The sequence below is a fragment of the Vigna unguiculata genome, chromosome 10 (assembly GCF_004118075.2).
Source record: "Vigna unguiculata cultivar IT97K-499-35 chromosome 10, ASM411807v1, whole genome shotgun sequence".
Taxonomy (NCBI): Eukaryota; Viridiplantae; Streptophyta; class Magnoliopsida; order Fabales; family Fabaceae; genus Vigna; species Vigna unguiculata.
Window position 1 is genome coordinate 12,241,105 of NC_040288.1, and position 15,529 is coordinate 12,256,633.

The following is a 15,529-nucleotide window of genomic DNA, read 5'->3' on the forward strand; positions in this document are numbered from 1 at the left end:
CATAGTTATTATAGGAAACTATAGAAAACCATAAAAAAAAAAAGCAAGGTCTACGAAAACAGATTTGGGGTATGTGAGTTGGTTACGTGTAGGGAAGGTGTTAGCACCCTACAACGCCCATCCAAAGACGGTACCTTTAATTAAAATACAAATGGATGTGGTCTCCTTTAAATGTTTGCTTTCCAAAAATAATTAAAAATTAAAAAATTTAAAATTTAAAATTTAAAAAAATGAAGAAAGAAATAATAATAATAAATAAAGATGACCAAGAAAAAACAAAGGAAACAAAGGAAGAAAAAAATTATTTTTTGGGCCCGACAACTTGATTGTTTGGTTTTTTAGTGAAAATGTTGATATTTTAAATTTTCAAAAACATGTTGAATAAAACAAAAACATTAAATACAAGACTGATGCAGATGATCATTTTAAAAACATATTTTATTATTATTTTTTATTTAAAAAAATAAAAAAAAGGAAAATAAATTACTAAGTTGATGCGGACGATCATTATAGTATTTCTTTTTAAAAGCGAATTTTAATTATTTACTTAGAAACGAAAGTCATTATAGAAATTGATTATAATATGGACCATTTTAAAAGCTATTAGTATGATAAGGAAAAACTTGTAAAAGCTAACTTTCAGCACCAAAACCCACATCAATGTATGATTCTTTTTTCAAATATATGAACGATGTGCAAATATATACTTAAAAGACGGGACCCACCTATTTATCATCATTTTGATTGAATTAGAAAGTACAACTAAACTTGTACCACTTTTTTTCAAAACTGCCATTACACTTTGAATTCAATCAAGCTTTTAGATTTAAAGGGTTTTAAATAATAAACAAATGATTAAATGGTTATAAGCTTGGGAAAACCATGTATGCACTAACCGCTGGTGTAAAAACATCGAAGACCAAAAATCAAATCATTCTCAACATAGATAAAGATTAATACAATCTTACCAATATTCTTCCCCGGAAGAATCGCACCAAACAAAATTTGCCACAAAAGAACTCAAGAGCAAAAATGAACCGTAGGTTTGGGGGAGTGGGTTTTTGGTGCTTAAGATTATGGAAAAGAACTCAAGAGCAAGATGAACCGTAGGTTTGGGGTTTTTTAAGAGAGGTCTCTCAAGGTAAGAAAAAAAATCCTCCATCCTTTTTTTTTTTTTGATGGGTTTATATATACATAACAATTTAAATCTAAAGTAATCTCATAAAAAGGTTTGTCTTAATTACAACAAATTTTAAAAGGCAAGAATTGGTCTTAATATTATCACATTATGGGAATCAAATCACAGAAAAATCAGAGCAAAAAATAAAACGGGATCAGGACAAATTAATTATAATTAGAAAAAAGATATTGTTGAGAAACATATTACTATTTTTCTCATATGGAAAAGGAGGTGTCATAAAATCAGAGCACAAAATCAGAGTAAATGATTCTAAATATTAGAACAGATTATGTTTCTAATTAGTAGACTAACTTCTTGATCTGGAGCAGAAACGACAAAGCATAGAGGTGGGCGTGAGAAAATAAAATTTTGGGCTGCTGTTAGTTGCAAGAAAAAACGGTATGCGTGTATAGAGTATTTTTGGCTAAAATAGAAACAAAGCCTCAAAATAAAATACATAAAAGATTAAAATAGTCTTTTTATTTATTTATTTATTTATTATTATTATTATTATTATTATTATCCTATTATTATTATTTAGAAAAAGAAAAACCAAAGAAAAAGCTTACTTACTTTTTTTATTTTTTTATTTTTTATTATTTTATTTTATTTAAAAAAAGCAAATTATTATTATTTATTCTATTATTTATTTAGCAGGACAAAATTGGGTGTTGACATCAGGTGCCAACTCTCGGGTTTTGCTCTAGAGCTTTCCTTGTGGCCTATCGCCTGGCGATTCAACTTGCACCGCCAGGCACCACACCAGTAATGAGACAACTATTGATTTTTCTCCTCTAACTCAGGTTCGAAAGAACCCAATTTCAATAACCACTCATTCTAGAATATAAATACATATACTCTTCTACTTAAAAGGGTTCAATTGTTCAATCACAAGTTAACACCATAATTCAATAACATCATACATTTAAGCTGACATATATAAATTTATATATTCAACATGGCTCGGCAAGAACTACCAAAAACATACTCATCAATCACAGACATATACACACACACACACATATATATGTATGTATGTATGTATGTAGATATATATACATATATATATACATATATATGTATATATATATATACATATATATGTATATACATATATATGTATATATATATATGTATATATATATATATATATGTATATATATATATACATATATATATATGTATATGTATATATATATATGTATATATATATATATATACATATATATATATATATATATATACATATACATATATATATATATATGTATATATATATATATATACATATATATATATATACATATATATATATATATGTATATGTATTCACCAATCAAGGCCATACCAACACTTAAGCACACTTAAGCATCCAATATTAATCATACTCTTAGGGGATTCAAACCAACAGTCATGAGTAACATATATCTCTAGCTACAAACCTCCAATTTAAATCTCCATCGTTCAAAGTAAAGAACAACATGTTATGGATTACTTATCAAAATTTTAGCTAAAATGGGTGGTTAACGAACTGGAAAATGCAGATTTACAAAAACTGTGCAGACCAGAAAAATTGGTCGCTCCTAGCGCCCAAAAGTCAGGACCTGGCGCCTGGCGGTCCCTATTGCGCAAAAATACAAAAAATAACATTTTTCATGAAAATATGCCTATTCCACACATCCCAATTATCCATTACTTTTCCTTAGCTTAGCAAAATTAATAAACGTGAAAAGAGACTATTTCACGTTAAGCAAGGTTCAAACTCACAACCTCCCAATTACGAGTGTATGCTCAACCATCAAGTCAATTCATGTTTCTTGACATTTCATGCACACCATGCTTTATAATTTCGTATCACACAACCATGAATGCATGCAAAACAATTAAATAATAAAATTAACCCATTAATGACATACACAAGACTCGAACCCAAATTCCCTCAATGTTGCTCCACACGTTCTACCACTTAAGCTACCATTACTATTGCCATAATTCTCCACATTAATTGCCATAAAGATTCCTTTAATTGCATTTATATTAAATACATATTTATTTATTTATTTAATTTTCCCATGTCTTACACTAAATATAGGTGGCCTATGAATAGAGACACATTCAGTAAAAGAGAGTTTATTTTCTACCATTTCAAAAGATTTTTTATCAAACTTGAATAACTTTCAAGAACCTTGCTAGATACCAATTGTAAGTTTGAAATGGTGATTTAAGCCAATAAGGGGAGGTTGAATTGGTTGTTTGAATGCAAAAGTTGTAGAATGCAAAAGTTGTAGTATAGTACACTTTCAATTGATCAAAAAAATAAAACAGCAGACTAAATTATTCTTCAACTATGAAACCATCGATAAAAATTTCAAATTTATCGGCTAGAATCCTAAGAATTTATGTAGAATGCACAATTCGCAGATTTAACTCAAACAACAAACTTTTACATGCAAGACTTATTCCAATCAATATTTCTAACAAGTATGCAATCTTAGATTAAACAAGAATACATTAAAGCACAACAAAGAATGGATTACTTGGTTTTCTTGAGTTTTTAGTGATTAAAAGTGAGTTAGATGAAGGAAAGAGAATTGCACAGTTGTTTTTATACTGGTTCACTCAATCACAGAGCTACATCCAGTTTACCATGACAATTTGAGCCTGGTTTCCACTATATTCAAAGGTTTTACAAATCACACACTAAGATTACACTTTTGAACAAAGAAACTCACAATATTTTTGACTCACACAAAAATCTAGACTAACACCCTACAACAATCACACTTATAGACCTAAAATCACATCAGGGTAACTACTAGAGGCATAAAAACTATAGAACCTAATGATGGCTCTCCCTAGCCAACCATACATGTATTCTTCAAGCTAATCCCAACCCAAAATGCCTCTAAGATCAACCAAGATCTTCAATCAACACGTTGCAGCTATGTATTACAAAGAGAAAGAGTTTTCCAATGATGAATGACAAGATTTCGCGCTCTAAAACTCATAATTATACCTTCGCTCTAAAAAACATAGCTTATATAATCTAATTTAACTAAAACCAATCAGTTGAATTTTTCGTACAATCAGTTGATTTCACTTTGATTGAAAAATAATTCAACTGATTGAATACATTCATACTAGAAACTATATACAACAAGCCTTTTAACTTGTTAAAACCCAATTTAACAGATTAAAAAGGACACACTAAGACTAACAAGACATCTAACCTATGTCATATAGCCTACCAACAAGATATAACATTTATTCATTACATTAACACATTATTTCCAAATTTAATACACTAGAAACATAATCTTCAAGTTGATCTTCATCAATCTTTATCAAACACATGTGATCTTCATCCACTTGGCTTTATCAAATCTTTGCTTCAAGCTTACTTGTGCCAACAGGTAGATGGTGGAACCACGAGTTGGAGCTTATGGCAACAAGAGTCATCTTATGGATATCATCAGAGTGTGTAGAATCGAGATGCGCACGGTGGTGGTTGTGATTGCTAGTGTCTAAGGATGGTAGTCCTAAAAAGGGTCGTTGGTTTAACTTAATAACTAGGATTTGGGTTACATTGTATTGTTTATTATGTTTTGTTCTTTGAGCTCACCCTATCTACTTGTGTTTGGCGATGATCATGTAACTCGTTACACGTGAGCAAATGATATTTTAGGTGGAGCTGCAGATACATAAAGTCAGAGCGGGGCTAATATGGGTATATAGAGAATATTTTACCACTATTTTATGTATTCTAGATATTATGGCTTTTATGATTTGGAAACTTGGAACCATTGATGTTTTAGTATAGATTTTGAACTATGACGCATTTAATAAATTTAAATTTCCTGAGATTTTGGTAAGACGTTTTATTAATTGTCGATTTAATATTACGTGTTATTTTATTTTATTTAAATTAATAATATCTAATCAGGATGTTACAAGTAGTCTCAAGGTGAATGAAAGGCTTCTTGCTATGATCATCACTAAAATCATAGTTCCACGCGGAAGCATCCATTCTACATTCAATGAGGGAGATTTGATCCTCATGTATTACATCCAGCACAATGTGTTTGTGGATTGGATCTTTGTGCTTCGTGATCACATGCTCAAGGCCAAGAGACTCACCGATTTTAGGTTTCCCTATGCAGTTTTGGTGTCCAAGTTCATAGAGTACTTTGGTGTTGATGTAAAAGATGAATTGGAAGAATCAACTGGACTTTTGAACAAAACCTCCTATATCAATCTACACAAGATGGGTTTTACCAAGGTGGGGAAAGTGTGGACAACTAGTATTGTTGCAATTGGTGGTGTTGCAGTTGGTGGTGTCGCAATTAGTGGTGTTGTAGTTGGTGGTGCACATGACCATGAAGTTGGCCCAAGTGGACAAATCAATAGGAAGAGCAAAAGCCCACTATTGGACCAATGTGTACTCACAGTTGGAGAGGATGGTGTTGCACCAACTACATGAACTCAATGTGTCTCAAGATGCACATCACACCTTTTGCAATGAAAGGTTCAATGATTTGGATGGCCAAATTCATGACATTCATGATCTGTTGACTTCATTCCATACCAGAAACAATCCTTAGAATAATAGAGTGTGTTGACATTTAGGATCATGCATTGCATTTGTGTGGTTGTGTTGCTTTGTTATGTGTTCTGCAATTTTTCAATCGGTTGGTTGTAAATTTTAGTATGTTGATGATAACATTGTTTTCTACCTTTTATTGATGTTAAGTTCCGTGAATAAAATCAACTCCTACATAACTTTTATCTTGTTTAATCCTCTAGTTTATGTTGTTTTTGCATTGTTTCGTATTTTAGTTGTTTTATACTTTTTTTACTTCTAATCTCTATTATGAGTGTGTGAAATAAAACAATAGGAAGCAATTCTGGTGGAAGAAAACAAGCTAAAGCTCAAGGAAGCATGATTGGAAATGAAAGATTGACTTTTACACAAATAATCATGTCGAGGGGCACCGAGATCAAGTCCAGCACTACAAACATGGAGAAAGGACTCACCTATATGTATATATTGCCTTGGACCACCCTTGAAAGGCCAAAAAAAGACCATTGGGCGCCAGGGTCACTCACTGGGCGAAAATGACAAACCAGAACTACAGTATTCGAGTCGTTGGGCAAAAATATGGCTCGCCCAGCGAGTTACATGTTTGAGAACGTCTATTTTAGGCCTCGCTGGGCGAGAATGAAGCCGTTGGGCGAGAATATTGACCCGAATATGCGAATATGGTTATTTAATCATGTTTATATGAGAGTATTAGGGGATTCCTCATTTTGCACGAAGAGAAACGCCTTGGGTGCTTGGGAGAGTCTCTTAGAGGCTATTAGGGGTGTTGGGAAACTCTCCCTTCTTCTTCTTGGGTTTCCTTCTTCATCCATGGAGGTTTTACCCCTTTTGGGTTGGAGAGGATGATGGGCTACGAAATTGAAGGCGAAGATGCGAATGGGAGGTGCAATTGAACCATGGAGGAGTATTCAAGAACCTTGGGAGAGGGATTTTTTCTACTTTATTGTTCTAATTTCTTCCCTATTCTATAATTTTGTAAAACCCTAGGTTCCCCACCATGGAGATCAATTTCTATTTGTTGAGATTAGATGTAAAACATTGAATTCTTGTGTAAAATTGTGTAGTTAATTTATATGCTTTTCCAATTCATGTTTGTATTTGATTTCCATGCTTAATGCTTGATGTGGATTGTTCTCATGCTTGATTTGTGATTCTTGAGGTGTTGGGAAACATCTTTAGAATCTAAATTTGAAATTAAATACCTAATGGATGCTTGTATCTAGGAATAGAACTTGGTTCATTAGTAATCTTAGATTCTTGAAACTAATGCATGATTTCACTTGTTGAGGATTCAAGGAATTGAAACTTAATGAGTGATCATAGGCTCAAAGGATCTAGGAATGGGATTTGAGTATTCTTGTGAATTGATATTAACATGAATATGGAATTGGGATAATTTAGAATGCATGAGAATGAAATGGTTGAAGTCTAATCTTGATAAATTATAAATACACTATGTTAAGTAATTTCTTATTGCACACCAACTATTTCATAAAATACCAAAAAAGTTTCTTAGTATTTTTATGAACTTTGTGTCTAATTGAGTTGTAAATTGCGAGAGTTGTCATGCGTTGCACAAGTCCCTTGGGAGAGAATGATAAAATACTTATTACTTGCTATGTGCGACCAGTGCACTTGCCGTGTTGGTTTTTCCCTAACAGTTGAATGTATCAATTTTTATGCTTTTTTTTCTCTGGTTCAGTTTTTGTTTGCTATATCGCGTGCTATGATCAATGAAAAATTATCCTTTATTTTTTATCTTAATTGCATTACTTCTATTTGATGAATCCAAAGGGGCAGAAATATTAGAAGAATTAAAATTGGATCATTAATAGTGGAATTTAAATGAATTGAACTAAGAAACTGCTAAATCAAATATGGATGATACCCATACTAATGATAAGGGGAGAATTTGCATCTGTGTGTGCTTGTTATCTTGTATGTACTGCTTTCGGAAACATTTTTTAGATTCACAAGTTCAAGCCAAGTTGGAAGATGATGCTTAGATGGAACTTCATCAATTCAATGGAGTCCAAGCAAATAAAGGTTGAAACAATGGAAGTAATGTATAATGGAGGTTGGCTTCATCAAATCAGGGGGAGAATGTTGGCACACATAGCCTGGATGATTTAATGCTTGAAGATTTGATGAAGGTACATAAAGCATTGCCTTGGAACATGTTGGAACCATGCTTACATTGATGAAGATGTGCATATTTGGTGTTTCACGTGTAGATCAAGCCTTTTATGTGTGCTCTATATCTGGTTTTTTTCATGGGGAAAACAAGCTTGAAGAATTATATTCATGTTTTAGACCATTTTACATTAATTATATGTATAAGGTCTTAGTTGTGCTTTAATCTGTTGAAATATTTTTTAATAGGTTAAAAGGTTTTTTGCAGTAGTTCTAACTGATACATATTCAATTAGTTGATTTATTTTGTAATCGACTGATTTCACTTAAGTTAAGTGAAATCAACTAATTGTAGGGAAAATTCAACTGATTGATTTCACTTAAACCATACCATATAAGCTATGTTTTCGAGAGCAGAGGTGTAATTCTGAGTTTTAGAGGGTGAAATCTTGTCATTCATCACTAAAAAACTATCTCTCTATAATACATAGTTGCAACGTGTTGATTGAAGATGTTGGTTGATCTTATAGCCATTTTGGTTTGGGATTAGCTTGAAGAACACATGTATGGTTGGCTAGGGAAAGCCACCATCAGATTTTGTAATCGACTGATTTCACTGTTGAATTTTATAACAGCTTGACTATAAAGGTTGTATTTTTTGAAAGAGAGCAAAGAAGACCCTTTTTTAGCGCGAAAACTGTTTAGAATTTGTGGAACTCTCTCTCTCTCTCTCTCATGATCATACAAATGTGTAGTTGTTGAAGATTGATCTTGGATCATTCTTGGAGCATTTTGCTTGGTGTTTGAAGCTGGGAGAAAGTGGTTTTGGTAGGCAAGGTTGTGCTACCACTGAGGTTTGGTCTTTCTCAAGCTTTTAGGTTGTGCCGGGTGGTTTTCTAGGTCTACAAGAGGTGTCTTGCTATGATGGTGTGATTCTTGTGTGATTCAAGAGTCATTGTGTGGAGTTTTTGCATATTTTGAAAGTGTAATGTTGTAAACTTTGTAAATCTTTTGAAATAGTGCAAAGTCAGGCCTAGGTTTGAGTGAACCAGTATAAAAATCTAGTGCATTATGAATGCCTCTAACTCTTCTCTCTTGTTTAACACTTTAAAGCTTAAAGAAACTTGAATTAAACCATCTTTTTGATATTCTTGTTTTATCTTTCATGCTAGTTTTTGTTTAAATCACAAATTCGCATTTCTATAGTTTTCCTAATTTTTCAATCGACTATTTTTGTGATTTAATTTGTTGATTCTATCAGTATTGTATATGTTTAATGAAATCAATCGATTGTCTTTGTTTTTTATCAATTGAAAGTGTGCAGTTTAGTAACTTTTGCATCCTCATTTCATGGTTAATTTGATTCAATTGAAAATTATTTTAGGCTTTTAAAAGTCAACATATTTTTTAACTAGCCAATTCAACCCCCCATTCTCTTGGTATTTTGACCATTTCAATACTTACAAGATTCACGTCAATTGGAACAAAATTTATTGATACAAAAAATATCAATTCCAAAATTTATTGAAACAAAAATTATTTTTATAATGTTCAATGAATTACAAAAATCCATTTAGAAAATCAAGATCTTTGTTTTGAGTATTTTTTTCAAAGACCAACTCTAAGGCTAATTATAAGAAAAATATTGTATGACTTACCTAAACGAATGGATTATATTGGTTTTGAAAATTTTTCTAAAAAGAATTCCTTTATGTAGAAAACGTTAAAAAATTCAGTTTGAAAACCATAATGTAATTACACTAAGAATCAAATTAATACAAGAATGGAAAATAATACAAAGGAAGAGACAAAGAAAGAGAACAATCCCACAAAAGTTTGATTGGGTTGGATTAGAGTTTTCAACTTGTTAATTTATTTTGCTTCATACCACGTAATTTGCCAAATTGACACACCGAAAGTTGTATTAAGCGGGTTGGTGAATAACTCCTTCTTTTAATTAAAAATTCAAATAAAAATAAATTAAAAGATTATCTTTTTTATATTATATAACTTGAATGGTTTAAATCTTTAATAAAATTGAAACATAAATCTTTAACACTTATAAATTATGTTTCAATTATTAATTACAATCATTTTTCTTGATCATGTTTGATTTTGTGCTCTGATTCTTCTGTGATTTGATTCCCATAATATGATAATATTAGGACCAATTCTTGCCTTTTAATTTTCTTTATAATCAAGACTAACTTTATTACGAGATTACGTTTGATTTTTAATTTTTTGATGCATGCTTAATATCAAATTCGTGTGTGCACATTGAGGAATGTTTATGGGTTCTGTCACAGCTTGCTTCAATCTTCACCAATAGAGGTAGACAAGTCACAACCATGATGTTGTTGGCCATGTCTACTCTAAAGTTGTAACAAAGGCATTGGAAGATGCACAATCTAAGGCAAAACACTCATACATTGCTTTCTTTTGACAAAAGGAGTACAAGATTTTTGATACAAGAAACACAAAATCCAAGAGACATACGACCACCAGGAAGATTTATAGTCCGCTTAGATGAATTGTGGTTTGATTGTGGTAAATTCCAAAAACTACACTTACCATGCTCACACGTGCTTGTTGCTTGCAAATATGCACACCACGATTTTGAAAAGTACATCGCACTTGTGTATAGATTGTACTAAGTGTCTCAAGTATATGAAGGCCTTTTTGGTAAACTAAGAAATGAAGATTATTGGCCTCCTTACACTGGCCGAAAACTATGCCCAAACCCACAAATGAAAAGAACATCAAAGGTAGACCTAAGTCAAGTAGGATAAGAACAGATATGGACTTAAAGGAACAACATGATGGATCCAAAAAATGTTCATACTGCCAAATACCAAGACACACCAAAAGAACATGTCCGAACAATTCTAGGCATCCACTTATCGTCGTTGATTATGTTTCATTTAGCATAGTGTGTTCCATGTAACATTACTTAATGTATTTAATGCATGCACGTTCATTTCTTTGTATTCATCTTCAACTTATTCATTTTTTGTGTAAAATAAATTTTTTTAACAAATTTTATACTTTCTCTATTTTAATTTTTTTTAATTTTATTAAAAATTTCTATATTTTATTTATTTAAAATATCTATAAATATTTATATGGTCTAAACCATGTACATCAAACACGGTGTGTGTAATTTTTGAAGTTTTCGATTACCTGTACAAAAAGTCGTTCTCAACTCCCCATTTATTTGCACAAGACTTACCACATTTGTATGACATGTACTATGGGATTTATTTGGGACCGTAGGCGAGACAATTCAATAGTTTGGGTTCATAAGTACTTCAATGTATTATTATGGTTTATACTAAGTACCTCAAACATGGTGTATGTAACTTTCTGAGTTTTTGAAAATGTGTACAAAAAATTATTCTCAACTCCCCACTTATCTCTATAGGGCTTACCATATATGGGTGAGGGGTGGTGTGCCATTTATTTGGGACAGTAGCAAGACAATTCAATAGTTTGGGTTCATAAGCACTTCAATGTAATTACTATGGTCCATACCAAGTATATCAAACATGGTATGTGTAATTTTCCAAGTTTTCGAAAACTTGTACAAGAAGTCCTTCTCAACTCACCACGTATTTGCAGAGGACTTACCACATATGTGTAACATGTATTGTGGCATTATTTTGGGACAAGAAGCAAGGCAATTCATTTGTTTGGGTTCGTAATCACTTAAATGTAATTACTATAGTCCATACCAAGTACATCTATATTATTCTATATCAAAAATCTCTATAAAAAATAATTTTTGTACTATATATTTTAATTTTTTTAGTACTTTCTATAAATATTTTTTTTATGAATAAAAATGTTTTACATATTCATAGACCTCATTTTTAACTTTACATTAATTATATTTTCAAATAATTTCACCTACACTCATACAATTATTTAATTTTATTTTGAACTGATTACACATAAAATTTTATTACATAACATTCTTTTAATCAAATAAATATACATCTCTCGAATTTAATTTTACATAAAACAACCATCATTATAATATATTATTATCTTAGTTTTTCTATTATCATAATTACCATATAAATTTAAATTATCTTAATTAATATTTTTTATTTTTCAAATTGTTTACTCATTACTTATTTATAAAAATTAAATTGAATATATTTTTTTAGTTTAAAATTCACATCACAATAACGAAATTTTAAATTTATAATAAACTACTTTTATAAATAAAAAATAAATAAAATTTTAACAAAAAAAAAAGATTTTTAAATTTTGTTTAACTTTTTAAAATTGGAAAGAAAAAACATGCTTAGAATTCATCTTTCAAGGAGCCGAATTCCAGTAAAACGGTCTATTTCACTAAATAATGTTTGACAAGGTCTATTGAACTTAAAAAATTAAAAAAGTGGTCCACTTTAATAAAATATTATGTGTGTAAAATTTTAAAAATATAAATTTAAAAAGATAAAAAAGAATTGACAGGTCAATCTATTAACTCTTGTCACTAGACAAGTCAAGATTTTTTACCACTTGGCTACAGTCGGCCAACCCACCACACCCCATATTTGGTAAAACAATGACGTGATGGGACTAAATTGACTGACCAGCCCATTGTTTCCTCTAATATCTAAAAGTTTACAAAGATACTAAATATAGTAATTTTTTATTTTTTTACGGAAGTAATAAAATAAAGTTTTAAGATTTTTTACCAAAAATGGTTGTTTGTCAAAGTTTGTCATACCAAACTTTGTCAAAATATGGTGTCGCACAAGATGCAATCAGTCGTTGTCTTTGTCAACAAAAGTTTATCATCAACAGTTCTTTTTGGACAACACTAATTCTCATCAGTTTTGTTAATCAATGGAGAAATCAAAGTCACTCTAAACGGAACAATCAGAAGAGTAAGTCTACAACATTGTAGGGAATAACCTGCGAAAGAGAAGAGAAAAAGTGTTTGGGGGCAATAGACGAGCTTTCAGGTGAGTATATGGTAGTAATCGTAGATAGATGTTGATATGTAAAGTGATAAAACATTTCAGATGATAAATGGATACATGTATATAAGACATTAAAAGGTATTTAAAGAAAAGAGCACCAAGAGAATCGCCCTTCTTGTTATATTTTATATAATTTTATTATATAAAATTATTATTCTCTATGTTGTTATTATTATGGATTAGCATTAATAATAAATTAAGTTATTTGTTAATATTAATTATTGTATGGTTAATATATATATATATATAATTTTGAGTATTCTGATGAACGATCCGTGATGGGGTTGGATTGTTTAATAAACAGTCTGTGATGGGCTTGAATAATCAGATACATTTTGAGAGGTCCCTGGTCTCTGCTGAGGGGTTATAAAACTGATACCCATTAGTCAATTTTTAAGTAACAACGTAAAACACTCTTACATTTGAGAGAATATCCATCAGAAAGAGAACAGTAGCATCTCAAACTACGTGCTTCCATGGATCCTTCGTTAATTCCAGGTACACAATTTTAAACTGATACTTGAATATATTGTATTATTGTATCTTATACATATTTTATTTCTATCAATTGGTATCAGAGCCTATTAAGATACAAAATATAATTATTCTTTTGAAAAGTGTATCATAATTTTCATAATTGTTCATTCTTATGGAACACCTTAACTTTTGATTGCATTCAAAATTTGATTAAGGAGTTTCATTATTTATTAATTATTGGTCTGATGTCGTTTAATTAATATTATTAAAGCACCAAATTTGGAACCCTAATTAGAAGTAAAATCCCTTTTCTAGAATTTCACGATCTATGCTCGGGAGATTTTTTATTGTTTTTCAAAACCTAATATATCAATATCAATTGGTTTTTGGATAAATCAATATTCGAAATCAAAGCCCCAAATCATTGTGCATCACGTTTCAAAATCCCAAATCAAAGCCAGGTTTCTCCCGTTTGACCACCAACCATTTTCATTTTCTCTTTCACGGGAAATGTTTGACACTGCGTCACGACAGTGCTCGATCTGCGTGGTGATGGTCTGCGCGCAGCAGCGGTGAACGTTGTTTTCGTCGCGGAGCAGTGGTTCGCGTCGATGTTATGCGCAGCGGTGGTTCGTTGTGGATGATGGTCACTTTTGGTGGCTTAAGTTTTGCACCAATGGCCCACGTGCACCAGATTTATGTACCAGATTTATCTACATCCTTTTGAATCTTTTAAAACAATGAACACTGCATTGACTATAGGAAAAGAACCCCGTAACTACGGGAATAGTTCAGAATGTAATTATGGGAATAATAATAACAATTAATAATATAATTATATTTAATAATAATAAAATAATTAATTAATTAATTAAATTAATAATAATAACAATAATAATAATAATTATTTTTATTATTATTATGATTTCATGCATTATATAATTTATTATATTTTTGTTAAAGCATGATATAATTTTATATAATTGTTAGCTCCCTATCGTGGGTACAATTGTATGAAATTTTGTGGGAATGATATAATTTAAATATTTTATTAATTAATTTGATATTACATTAATATTAATTATACCCTATCGGTATTTTATTATTAATGCATTTTACTTTTCTTGATACAATGTATTTTTTGAATTTTATTATGTCAGTTATTTGTCTTGTACCCTATCGGTATTAGATTTCTTTTGACATGAGATGTGCATTGTATTTTGTTATATTTTATATAATAAAATTATATAAAATATAACATTTTATGGCATATATGATGAGACTATCTTAAGGTCTGACAGAGGTGGAGAGTATTATGGCAGATATGATGAGACTGGAAGAAATCCTAGACCTTTCGCTAGATTTCTTGATGAATGTGGTGTTGAAGCTCAGTATACTATGCTTGGTACTCCTCAGCAAAATGGAGTTGCAGAAAGGAGGAATCACACTCTTTTAGAGATGGTGAGATGTATGTTGAGTCATTCCTCTTTACCAGATTTCCTTTGGGGAGATGCTTTAAGGACTGTTGTGTATATTCTTAATCAAGTACCTAGCAAGTATGTTTCAAAGACTCCTTATGAACTCATGTCTGGGAAGAAGCCAAGTTTGAGACATTTCCATGTGTGGGGTTGTAAGGCGGAGGTGAGGCCTTATAATCCTCAGTTAAAAAACTTGATCTCAAGACTTTATTGTCCTTTATTGGTTATTGTGTGGGTTCTCGTGGTAGCAGGTTTTATTGTCCTTCTCACTCTATGCGGGTTATTGAGTCTGACCGTGCGCTATTCTTTGAGGATGATTTGGACAGTGGGAGCAATACACCACGACCAGTCACTTTTAGAGAAGATCATGTTGTTATTCCGGTGTCGTCCATTTATCTTCCAACAGATAATGTCATTCCAGTTGTCCGTGATGAAAATGAATTTGTTCCAGATCTTGTGGATGCCACATCACCTGTAGTAGATGAACAAGTTCATGATGATGTTGTTGAAGAAATTTCTTTGAGGAGATCTCAAAGAGTAAGCAGGTCTTCTATATCTAATGATTATCTAGTGTATCTTCAAGAGCATGAATATGATCTAAATAATGTTGATGATCCTACTACTTTTGAAGAGGCTATCTCTAGTTCTCATGGTGATGATTGGT